The sequence below is a fragment of the Pithys albifrons genome, chromosome 2 (assembly GCF_047495875.1).
Source record: "Pithys albifrons albifrons isolate INPA30051 chromosome 2, PitAlb_v1, whole genome shotgun sequence".
NCBI classification, from domain to species: Eukaryota; Metazoa; Chordata; class Aves; order Passeriformes; family Thamnophilidae; genus Pithys; species Pithys albifrons.
The window spans coordinates 23,732,885-23,745,198 of record NC_092459.1 but is presented as its reverse complement, the minus strand read 5'-3'; the positions used below and the strand labels follow the sequence as shown (position 1 = coordinate 23,745,198).

The 12,314-nt window shown below is 39.1% G+C and overlaps 1 protein-coding gene across 1 annotated transcript in view; it reads right to left on the bottom strand.

The window, feature by feature from the left end:
* The window catches only part of PRIM2 (DNA primase subunit 2), a 98,058-nt gene that overhangs the window by 58,935 nt on the left and 26,809 nt on the right, over window positions 1–12,314 (bottom strand). The gene's annotated exons all lie outside the window — the stretch shown is intronic.

Sequence of the window (12,314 nt, the reverse complement as noted above, 5' to 3'; positions counted from 1 at the left end):
TAGAGTTGTGTTTTGGTTTTTTTTAAGCTTGCTGCAGAATTGGATTTGTTGCCAGGCAGGGAACACACAACTCAACATAAGGTAGATCTGACAATGAACAGAATTCAAACAGAACAAAAGCCTGGGGGAAATAAGATTGTAAGATGTTACATTCTCCCTTCAAAAAGTTTTAGATGTATCCATGTGATATTAGCTAAAACTTGAAATAATGTCTTTCCTACAAGGAACCTGACATGCAATTTCATAGCAGTGCTGATAAGTATAAAAATCTGGGATTGGAAATAGAATCACTGTGGGTCCAGAGCATCAGGAATGGGCTGTGCTATTCATACAACATCATGGTCTTAAGCTCTACCATGGAAGGCTTAGGTTGGATATTAGGAAGAAATTCTTTACACAGAGGGTGATCAGGCATTGGAATGGGCTGCCCAGGAAAGTGGTGGATTCTCCATCCCTGGAGGTTTTTAAGATGAGACTGGACGTGGCACTGAGTGCCATGATCTGGTAAAGGGACTGGAGTTGGACCAAGGGTTGGACTTGATGATCTCAGAGGTCTTTTCCGACCCAATCAATTCTATGATCCTATGAAATGCAGGACATTACTCTAAATATGCAGCTAGTATCTACAGAGATCCAATATGTAACATTTGCAGGAAAAATCAAACACACAGAGATCATAAATTAGAATACTACTCAGATTAAGGTTAGGTGTGATGAATATAACCACATCATGGCCAAGAACAAAGCTCTAAACACAGGATGACTCTTACAGCCAGCTGTCCACTGATGACAATACATCCACAGTGTTCATGCTACAGAAGACTGGACAGAAACTGAAAGGATGTTGAAGGGAAATGACCAAGTAATAATCTCATAAAGGTGAAAAGACATGAAAATAAAAGTAGTTTTCAAAACAAATGAGCAGTTAGTTATTAGGAGCAGTTTTCTGGTTTTTGGATAAGTCCAAATAATATTATCTTCCAGGATCAGCAGTAGCTGGTAAAAAAGTATTCTGGGAGAAGAATCACTCATCTTCTGAAGAAGATACAAATCTTTTAACTTATATTATTAAAAAAAGAAACTAGTGTCCATTTGGTAAGAATACAATGATCTCAGAAATAAAATTAACCAAGACTAAGGACAGAAAATAAGAACAGAAATTGACCACAAAAATCAATATTATGCAGTCTCAATGATAATGAGAAAAATCTAATTTCTCATTTGTGGTCAGATACTAGGTTTAGCTGATGCTAAACCTTATGGAATGAAGTCTGATAACTGGAAGATTAACGTATAAAGTCATAACAACTGGTAGTCTATGTTCATTCAGGTATACAGTCCACGTACACATTGCTTTCTTCCTCTGGAGTACTTTACAGATATGACACAGTGAAAAACAACTTAAGTGGCAGTGGATGTCAGAGACAGAGGTGAAGTGCCTCTTTGTGAAAATGAAAGGTGTTGGGCCTTACATGGATATTACCTCAAACACTGAATACTTTGAATACACCAGATGAAAATTAGAATGAGCTACACATCACAAATACATAGAAAGCCAGTAACTCTGAATGACATGCAAGCAGATTCATGAGCATAATGTCATCTTAAAATCATCAAAATTTTTAAATGTTGATCACTTCTTAACTTTTGCTTATTAGTTCATACTGACAGATACAGGGGAACTACAGAAGTAAAAATTGATCACATTTAGTGAAACTCTTATTTGCATTTAGTGCCTACCAAGGGGATAAAATCAACCTCATTTACATACATTCTGCATTAGTCCGAACACAAAACATGTCTGTTTAGAAGAACTGAGAGCTCAGTGCCGTGTCCCACCTCCTCCCGCAGACAGCCCTGGGTTATCCACAGCAGGAGCGGTCCCTGCGTCCCGCGGTCCCGCGGCGCCCTCCGCTGGCCGCGGCCGGAGCTGCAGCGACAGCCTCGGATCGGGAATGGCACCGGGACACGCACCCCGCGAGCCGCGAGGGAAACGCGCTGGCAGCTCCAGCATCCGCCAGAGCAGAGGCAGCGGCCAGCCACAACTGCCTCCCCAGCCTCACTCATCACCTGAGCTCCAGCATCAGCCACAGCAGAGGCAGTGGCCAGCCACAACTGCCTCCCCAGCCTCACTCATCACCTGAGCTCCAGCATCAGCCACAGTAGAGGCAGTGGCCAGACAGAACTGCCTCCCCAGCCTCACCCATCACCTGTGCGCTGCCCAGAACCAAACCTGCCGCCGCAGCTCACAGAGAGGCCGCTCACAAAACGTGAAACCGATAAAGCTGCTCCAAACCACTCAGTAGGCAAAATGTCCAATTCAATCGCATGATGTAAGATGTGGAGCTGCTGCAACCTGGAGCCAAAGCATTTGAATTTTGGTATTTCGTCTCAGTTTGCTTTTCTGAGAACGAAAGTTTACTGGAATTCAAGCCCAACACAGAAAACAATGCTTTTGCAGAGCTCATTTTAAAGAGCTGAATAAAGACTTCAGGGGGAAAAAAAATAAAATCTAACTTGAAAGCTGACAGAATTACCCAAAAGTATTTTGAAGTTTCTACACTTCATCTTTTTAATCCTGCAAATACAGAAAACTTTTGTTTGAGTCCAATTAAGCAGCTAATAAAGCATAATTGCTGTACCATTTCCAAGGAATACTAAAAGTGTTAATTACACTCACCAAGTGATAGGACAGAGTAAACAAAAAAAAAAGGAATATTACATATTGACTTTTCAAATTTCAGGAAGTAAATAGAAATAAATTAGATCTTAAGTATTCCAGCTTCTAAGAGTACTGCTACAAATAAGAGATAAATGCAAGTTTGAGAGTGACCCTAACCTCTACATTTTCTGCTCATCTTTACTGACAAGTTTCCAGACAATTTATGCCTTATAAAGACTATTCAAGGAAGTAAAGGACTACCAAGTAGTCAGAAAGGATTGAATAAGGGATCTACCAAAAATCTCTTGTGCAAGTCTGTGAAACTTGACGGGATGTACCTGAGGGTGCTGAGACAGCTGAAGTTATAAGCTGAAAGGCCACCGCAATCAGGAGAGGCTCCTGATGACTTGAAGGCAAGTCTTGCATCCATCTTCTAATACAGCAATATGGATGAGTGGGGAAGAACAGGCCAGACAGTCTCACTTCAGACTCTGGGAAAGTCACAGAGCAAGTATTCTTAGAATACACTTTTAACTTCCTTATTTTTAACCAACCTGGTTGCCTTCTGAGACAAAAACATGTAGATCTGTTACTAAAGAACAGCAGATGTCATCTGCTTTAGCTTTAACAACACTTTTGATAAGGGATCCCTGAATCCCATCTGCAACTTTATAGGCCAGGTTGTCTACTAGATGGGTTAAAAGCTGTTGGAACACTGTAGTGATCCTAACCAGAAGACCATGTCTTGATTTCGTCCTGCCTGCCCGCCCCCCCCCCACCTTTTTCCCCAATCCTCAAAGCAGGGAAAAGGAATGGGGAGGGGAAAAAAAACTTGAAAGAAGCTAAGCGAGTATATATATGTATATTCACTAAATGTCTACAGTTATATGAATACAATTTGCACTCACGATAAAGAGAGGGAAAGGGGAGGAAAAAGGAAAAACAGGGTCAACAAGGAGACAAAACAAAAAAACCCCAAACAATGGGTACAAAAGAACACCCCAACCCCCACCCTCCCCACCGAGTAAACCAGTACAACGCAATCCCGCTGCCACTCTTAGAAGAAAAACTAGCTCCTTTCTCCCACACGGGAAGTCTCACTCACTCCCCTTCCCCGCTTTTCTGTGTGGCTCTGATAAGGGACCAAGCAGCAGCAGGGAGATGTCTGCCCTCCACCTTCACCGGAAACCGAAGAGAGCTAAACTGCTTGTCTCCTGTCCCTTGTCCCATGGGAGGGTAAAGAATGGGTGAGGAATACCTAGGAGACAAGCCCCTCCCTAGTTACATCTGGTTACCAGGAAAGAGCCTGGGTTAAACTATTAGACCATTGTACCAGAAAGAAGACAGGGATTCCAGTAACAGTAAACTTGAGTAGGTTCAAGCCTGAGCTCTGCTATACTGCGTGTGTAACCTGCCCTTCCAGCCTGTGTTGTGCCACTCATATCCCTTTCTCTGTGGGACAAATTTTTGTGGCTAATGGTAATGAAGCAGTGTGTGTGGGTAACTCCCACCTCCAACGGCACCATTTGAATGTCCTTGTCTTTGTTTACAAGTGTGGCAGGCAACAAATTCTCATGTGGACATGTAGAAACAAGCAGAAAATCCTATAAGGGTTCAAAATACCAAAATGGGATAACTTTTCATATACACAATCTGCACAGTGAGATGTGCCATGGTTGGTGGCTCTTTTAAGTTCCCAGAACCCAAAGGGAATCATCAATACTAGCCCCTCTTTATCATATCATACAGCATTTTAAGCAATACTTTACTGAGTCTGCCTGCCTTTCTTACTGAGAACAAAACAAACCAACAGCTCCTAATGAAAAACAGTCAGGAGGCTCAAAGGGTAGTGGCTAATATTTTGTACACTGCTGGAGGATAATTACAAGTAGCATTCCCCAAGTGCCCATCCTGAGAGCTATGCTCTTTAATATCTTTACCAATTACCCTGAGGAGACAAAATACATCTTCATCAGGTTCATAAACACCAGTGTGGGGAAAGCAGATAATGCACCAAAGAACAGTGCTGCCAGTCAGGGGATGTAAACAGGGTGGGGGATTGAGCTAACACAAACCCCATGAAATTCACCAAGCACAACTGAAAAGTCCCATACTTCTGACAAAATAAATCCCTGCATTGGTACAGGATGGTGGCCAACTCACCGGAGAGCAGATGATCTGCAAAAGACCTGACCATCTGGTAAACAGTAGGTTCAATTTTGTCAGTAAAGACAGGCAGAAAATGTAGAGGGTAGAATTCTACTGAACTTGCCTTAGTTCATCAGCATCTTTCCTGCACTGGGAGCCCCCAAGCCAGATGTAATATTCTCGATGTGGTCTAGTGACACAAGTCAAGTAAAGGGGGAATTCCTCACTTTTACCTACCTACTTCTATCATACTTCTGTTGATACAGCCCCAGATGCTGCCAGGGCACTTTGAGGCACATTGAGCCTACTGTTTGCTTATATGTGAACTACACCAAATTCTGAGTGCAATGGTTATACTAAAAGTTTAAGCAACAGAATCGCATAATTAGAAGTCAAAAAGATTAAACTCAGATACACAATCCCACTATGGTTGCTTTTGTTATGCCATTTAAGTGGTTGAAGGAACTTGCATCTGTGGCCAGGAAATTTCTTGATGATTATGACTTAGATTTCAATAGTGAGACCCAACATTTGGAAAAAAATGTATGGAAAAAAGTTGAACTAATCCTGAGCTCAGAGTAATCACTTGTCAGATGAAAATATGTCACCATCTGCTACACAAAGTAGTAAATTTCTATGGTGAACCATGGCTTTAAAAGAAAAATTACATTAAAAATAAAAAACACCCAACACACATATATAAACAAATGTTCTTTTCTTTACCCTAGAGGTTCTCTTTGGCTTCAAGACACTGTGACGCAGGCAAAGAAGGTTATGAAAAAGAAGAGAAAATTAATTTATTTCTTGCAAATATCTCATATCCTTCTCCTGCTCGTAACATTCATGCTTGTGGAACAGAAAAGGCTTCCACCTGAAATAAATGCTTATAATGACATCCCCCCCCTACAGCTTCTGCACAGATTTGTCAGCAATGCTGGCAGAACACCCTGTGCAGGGAGGGCCAGGAGCTTTCATTCTCCTCTCCTCCACAGCCACTTCTCAATCCCTCAGCAGCAGAGCACAGGCTCTGTTATGTATTCTTCCTTGCAACAACTAAATTCAAGTATTCCACATCCACTCACGAAAAAATTCAGCTCTTTAAAGAGCCAGGTACTAGGCTGTGGACTTAATTTCACATGAATTACCCATAATCTTGGAGCCATTATATATTCCCAAAGTCACTGATATAAACATAGTGCAAGTTTCAAAACCAGACAGCTCGGAGGAATTTTTTATTACTGCCTCTGTAATTATTACTTCCATCATCTCCCTGTTCTCATTACAGGCTTGAACAGCATTATCCTACAACACATGAAAAATATATAGATGAATAGAAGTGCCTAACAATTTTCCACTAGGAAGTGCAAATAAGAATAATGAAAATCAGGGGGTATTCCCCAGACTAAATTTAGGCAAATACAGATCATCAGACGATCCACAGCACTCCCCTCTTTATTCCTCCTGAAACAGCTTCAGATCAAAAGTCCAATGGACTTACTATTTAGAACTGGTTACTCTAAAATTGGCTAGTTGTACTGTGAGTGATAAAACTACTGACAGGGAGGAAAGAGAAAGTAACTACAAGCACCAAGATGTCTCCTCTCTGACCCTTGTTTCTTATACAGGAACAACAAACAACATAGCAAATTTAAAAGCAGATTAACCCCAAGATTTTCCTTTGTTCAGTGGAAACAATCTAGAGAAAGAATTTCAGTAAAGTTTAGAGGCATATTGTAATCTGGTTTTTAAATTCTACTTATTAAAACATCTAACAAGGCAAAATGTTATTGTGTGTGACAGATAAGAGACTGATTTTAAATTTAAATAGATCCTAATTTAATTCATAGCTCTTATTCTTTAGCCTACATCCTCCTGTCACATTTCTTTTACTTACTTGTTCATGCAATATGATCAGCTTTTACTGAGAAACAGGTATTTGCTTCCTTTCACCACGGGGTGTTACATGCCTAGCATTCTACAATAGTGCCTGGGAGACTAAACTTCCAAAAATTACTTTAAAAGCCTGTCATCTGGAGTAAGAAGTGATTAATAGTTTTACTTATACACTTTGACAAGTGGTGGGATTCTACCCACTTTCAAAAAAAGTAATTCAACATTTTCATGTTCCCCAAGGAGGATTCTCCTGATTCACACTTATTTTAAAGAGAGGGGGTGGGAGATGATGTGTTGGGATTTCCACCTTTTTTACCATTATTTATTTTTATTGTCTATAAATCAGAACGATGGAGTAAAAAGAATAATGTTTGGGATTAAGAAAGCTGGTAACAAAACAACCTTCACCTCACTTTGGCAGCATAACTAGGAAAATAACAGGGGAAACTCAGGGGGTTTTCTATTACTTAAGAAGTTCTAAGCACTACATCCAAATTTAATCCATTTCTTTCATATGTACCTCTATAAACAAAGGCTGTGGTCATTAATAAACCATGTCATTTTGCTTAACTTGTGACAGATGCTAATAAAAAGACCTTTGCTTTCTGATATTTGTTCAAGACTACACATTATTTAAATTAAACATCAATCCTTACAAACAGAAAAATACAAGCATTTACATAAAACCAAAGTTGTTTACATAAATACAGAAAAAAATGTAAAGTTAAAAAGATCTTTCACAAGCTACATGTAAATTGAAACTGAGTATCTTCATTGGTCTGTTTTTCCCTGATACTTCATCTCATTTTCAGCCTTTCTACAACTCAGACACTGAACAGCTAATTCAGTGCCCTTCCCAAAATCTGCAGAGCACATGCAAGATTTTACAAAATTTCACTTACAGCTGGAGGCTTCCCTGTTATCCAGGGATGTTGAATAAATATATTGCCACCTTTAAAAATCCATTTTTGCTATAAAAATAGATACTTTTTAGTAAAATTACAGTACTTTTGTGCCTCCTCCCTTAAACAGATGAGGCATCATGAGACAGATGACAAAATCATTCACATACATAGTTACACCTGACATGCTACCCAAGGTACATAACTCACACAGAATCTATGGAAAACCACTCCTGGTTTTCTATTTCACAGTACTAGAAGATCCAAGGAATAACAAAAAGCAGCCCAGGTGAGGCCATATAGACATGCCTAATCTTATAGAGAGTTTATTGCTACTAGACCACCTCCTTCTTACATACCTCGAGAGAAAAGAACACCACCTCAGACAAAGAAATTTCAGTTCACATCAATGTCAAAGTGCTTCACATGAAGCTACTGTCATCTTTCAGGACTCCAGTGCTTGTAAGTCCAGACAGGCTTGAAAGACTGACAGATTACAGTAGACCTGTAAAGGTGGAGCACCGACCCCTCTCTTAAGGAAAGCTAACTCAGAAATGTTTGAACACCCAGCTTTGGGTCTGTACCTTGTTCTTCAGGCTGAACAGACCACATGAGATAACTGCATATGCAGATACAATACAGTACACCTCTCATGGAAATATAAGACTATGCTCCTCAAAAAGGAATGGAAAATTAACTTGGAATTATGTTCCCCAGTGAAAAGTAGTTTGCATCAGTAAGGCACTATGTCCTGCAGGTCACAAATTCAAGAATTTAGGGAAAAAAACCAAGAATGAACTATTAATTAACCTGAGACAATTCAATCAAAAGAAACCACAAATCCACCTACCAATCAGAATCAGCTGAGCATAAGACACTGATTACCCAGCTTTAAAATGTATCCCCACAGTCAAGATAGTCAAGGATATAAGCAGTACCCTCCAGAGGCAGGGAAGTTGCTGGCCACTAGGAGTAAAGTGATAATGCAATAGGAGCCTGGCAGCAGAGTACAGGCAATGCAGAGGCATCTGATGCCTTCCTGGAGACAACCCATCGTCCAAATAAGGATCTGCTTTTTCACAAGCTAGAGAAGCAAAACGAAGTCACAGCCGGAAAGGGAGAGGGCCAGACAGGGTACACCAACAGGCCTAATGCTACCAGAGCCAAGTTTAACTATTCCAGCTCATATTTGCAGCCTAATTAAATCATGTTTCTAATATTTCAGGAAGACAGACTCCAGAGATTTCAATGACAGCCTGTACAGACTGCCCAGAAGATACCAGGGTTTGATTTTATTCTAAAAATTCTGATCAACTATAGTGCCTCTGAAACATACCTTGCTTTCCTATTTCTGGAAAAAAATACTCTGACAATCTTCATTTACAATAACTATAAAAAGTCCACTTCCTTTCTAGCATAAATATGCAAATCAGACATTAATTGCAGAAGAATTACATCGAGATCAAATTTTGCTTGAGAAACTGCAGTAAAATGGAAAGTCATATAATGAGACCACACAGAAATCAGCTGCAGCAACAGTGACAGTGACTAGCATTTCTAAAAATACTCATGTCATCTATATTTTAAACTTTGAAAATAAATATTCAGTAAGTTCAAGAAGCATATTGCTATGTTTTTCTGAAAAGAGTTCAAAACACTTGAGTTGTGTAATCAGTAGAATTAGTGGGGAATTTTAATTAATCTCACAGTAGAATTTCTTTTAAACACATCTTTGCAAAGGCATTGCTGAGATGAAACTTGTGCATACTTTACTCTTACACTTGCTGCTCAAATCATTACTCCAATCTCTAGAAAGATACTATATATTAATTAACCAAGTGTCCCCTTGTATGAGGTGTTCAATTTATTTCATGTCTGGTTTTGAGCTCCTGACAGTCATTTTGCATTTTTTCCTTCTGACTGAAAAAAGAATTTAGTATTTAGTCCTTCCCCAAAGGTTGGCCAATCTTCATCATTAATAAGAACAGCAAAACCATGTTAATGTCACATATGCAATCTACAGTCCCTGCAATGTACAATCCCTTTCTTTTACTCAGGAAAACTGCCACTCTCCATATTTCACTGAAAAATGTATGAGGAAAAAATCATGTCATTGAAAAGCCAGTCATCACACTTTTCAGTGATTCAACCCATTTCTTTTTGCCTGCTCCATAAACTTTCTAAACCAGAACTCAGGTGATGAAATTAACTCCCGACAGATACTGCTACAACTATCAGGTAGCAACTGGCTGTGGGACACAGAAGCCTCTAGGAAAACAATCATGCAAATTGTAACAGTGTCATCCTGAGATACAGACTTTTGTTTACTTACCAACCGAATACGCCATAACAGTTCTTTCTCATTGACTATAGTGCTCCATTCTCCAACTACTGTTAGCAGCATATTAATAAATTACATTAAACAGGCACCAAATTAACTGAAAGAAGTTTCCAGGTTATCACATCTGTCACACAACATAGAAATCAAATTCCACTTGCAACAATATATTCTATTTCAATGCTTTTCCTGAAATTTGGGGAACATCTTAGTTTAACAAGCCTTTCACGTGCTCCAAAAACTGCAAATCTTGCTTTGTTAGCTTTACTATCATGAAATACCTACATGGATTTGAAGATTCCAAGCATTTCCATAGAAATGAAACCAGACAGAAGCATGTGGAAACCACAGCAATTGTTTATGCTGCAAAGTTAGTGCTTAACGATGTCTTATACTCTGTAGCAGATGCAAGAAGCCAAAATAAATAGAAAGACAAGATACTGAATACAGTCAAATTTCATTTAGCCTTCTAATATTATTTCTAATTTATGTTAGCAATCTATGTGAGCTCCAGAAGGAACACATGTACTTCAATTAGAAGAGAAAACACTGAATGATATCTTTCAGAGAACAGCCAGCAATGAGACAATTAAGGGGCAAGGAAAAAAAAAAGAAAAAAAAGCCCACAAAGAAAAGTCCAGTGAGTTCCTGTGTCTTCCAGGTAACAACTTCCCATACAGGCTTCAGTTTTCTTTGACACACACACCCTTGAAATCATTTTTCTTAATATCCCTTCTCCCACTCAAAATATCCCCATTTTATTCAGTAGAATAAAAGGCATATTTCATTCAGTAGAATAAAAGACATTGTCTGTGCCATAGACCTTATAATATTTCAGAAATTAAGACCAGCTGCTTCTCTGCAAAACTTTCACTGCAAACTTTCACCTGAGACTCAGAGGACAAAGTCACTGTAATCACGTTTTACCTTTCCCTGCCAAAGTTATTACCTTACTAACCTTGTATGTGCATATTATAAAAATCATCCATTTATGTTACAGAGAATTACTTTGAGTTAACACTGGGAACACAACACCTGAAATGAATTTCAAGTGACAAGACCAACATCAATCATACTTTCCCAACATTAATACCACTACATAAAGCCTTCTGCTCCACTGCTTGAAAACCGAAGCGTTTTAGGAAGAAAACGTTTCACAGATGGTGCTATGTAAGCTGTTACTTCTCTCAAATTAACAGCTTCTTTGAACATATAGCATAAATCAACTGAAATAGAATATTTGACTGATATTTAAAAGGCAAATCATTGCAAATATTAGTCAACAACTTACTTGATCCCCATTTCTAACTACTTAAAAGATTACATGCCAAATCAGGAAAGGAATCAAAAAAAAATACAAAAATTAGAAAACACCATGAGGTCTGCCTTTTGCACCAAGTCCTCAAAACCCAACAATTTGATTTGTAGACATTTTATCAGATTATACAAGATCATACTTCAAAGTAAAGAGAAGCACACATTAAATTAGGAAAAAATGTGTTCCACCAAGATTGTATGTATTAACATTGGAATCAATTTCTTATGGTACCTGTTTCTGCTATTTCCAGTATATATTTTAACTTGCAGATGGTTAGATCCCACATAACGTTCTGACAAAGTGTTTTCACAAATGCAAACTTTTTGCAGTAGAGTTATAATTCTAAGACCAGCCAAGTTGTTACTTCAATTGTTAGGCTCAAGATGGCAAAAAAGGGGCAGGATTTAAATACAAGTATGATAAATCTGCTGAAAAGCTCCCATTAGACTATGAAGGGAAAGTTCAGTTATGCTAACATCAACAATTCCATTTCCTGAACTGTAATGTTCATTAAGGTAAAAAGACATAATGATTCAATCTAGTTGATGCAAACACTGATGGAGGCATCCTAGTCAGAGTTGGGCTTTTCCATATATAGGATTGCCACCTATTGAATTTATCCAAGAGCTGATTCAGAGAGAAGCCCAGGAAACACAGAAGCTAACAAGACTGTGAGCTGGAACCAGTGTTGAACTTCCTTTTCTCCAATATCCAGCCTCAGATCTACAAGCCTCGTGACAAAAAATTAATAAAAGAACAGCCACAGTTAACTCACCACAATCTAAGGGTCAAACTCCCACCCAGCTGCTGATAAAGACAGGGAGACTACTTACCAATTACCACAGCAAGCAAAACAAACTCAGGGAAAATTAATGTAATTTACTGTCAATTAAAACAGAAACAAACATTAAGACAACGCCTTTTCTCCCCTCTCTCCCAAGCTGAACTGTACTCCCTCACTCCAGACTCCCACACCTCTCAGCAGGGCAGCGCAGGGGGTGGATGGCAGGGGCAGCTAAGGTGGGTCCAGAACAGCTCCTTTCCATGCCTCCT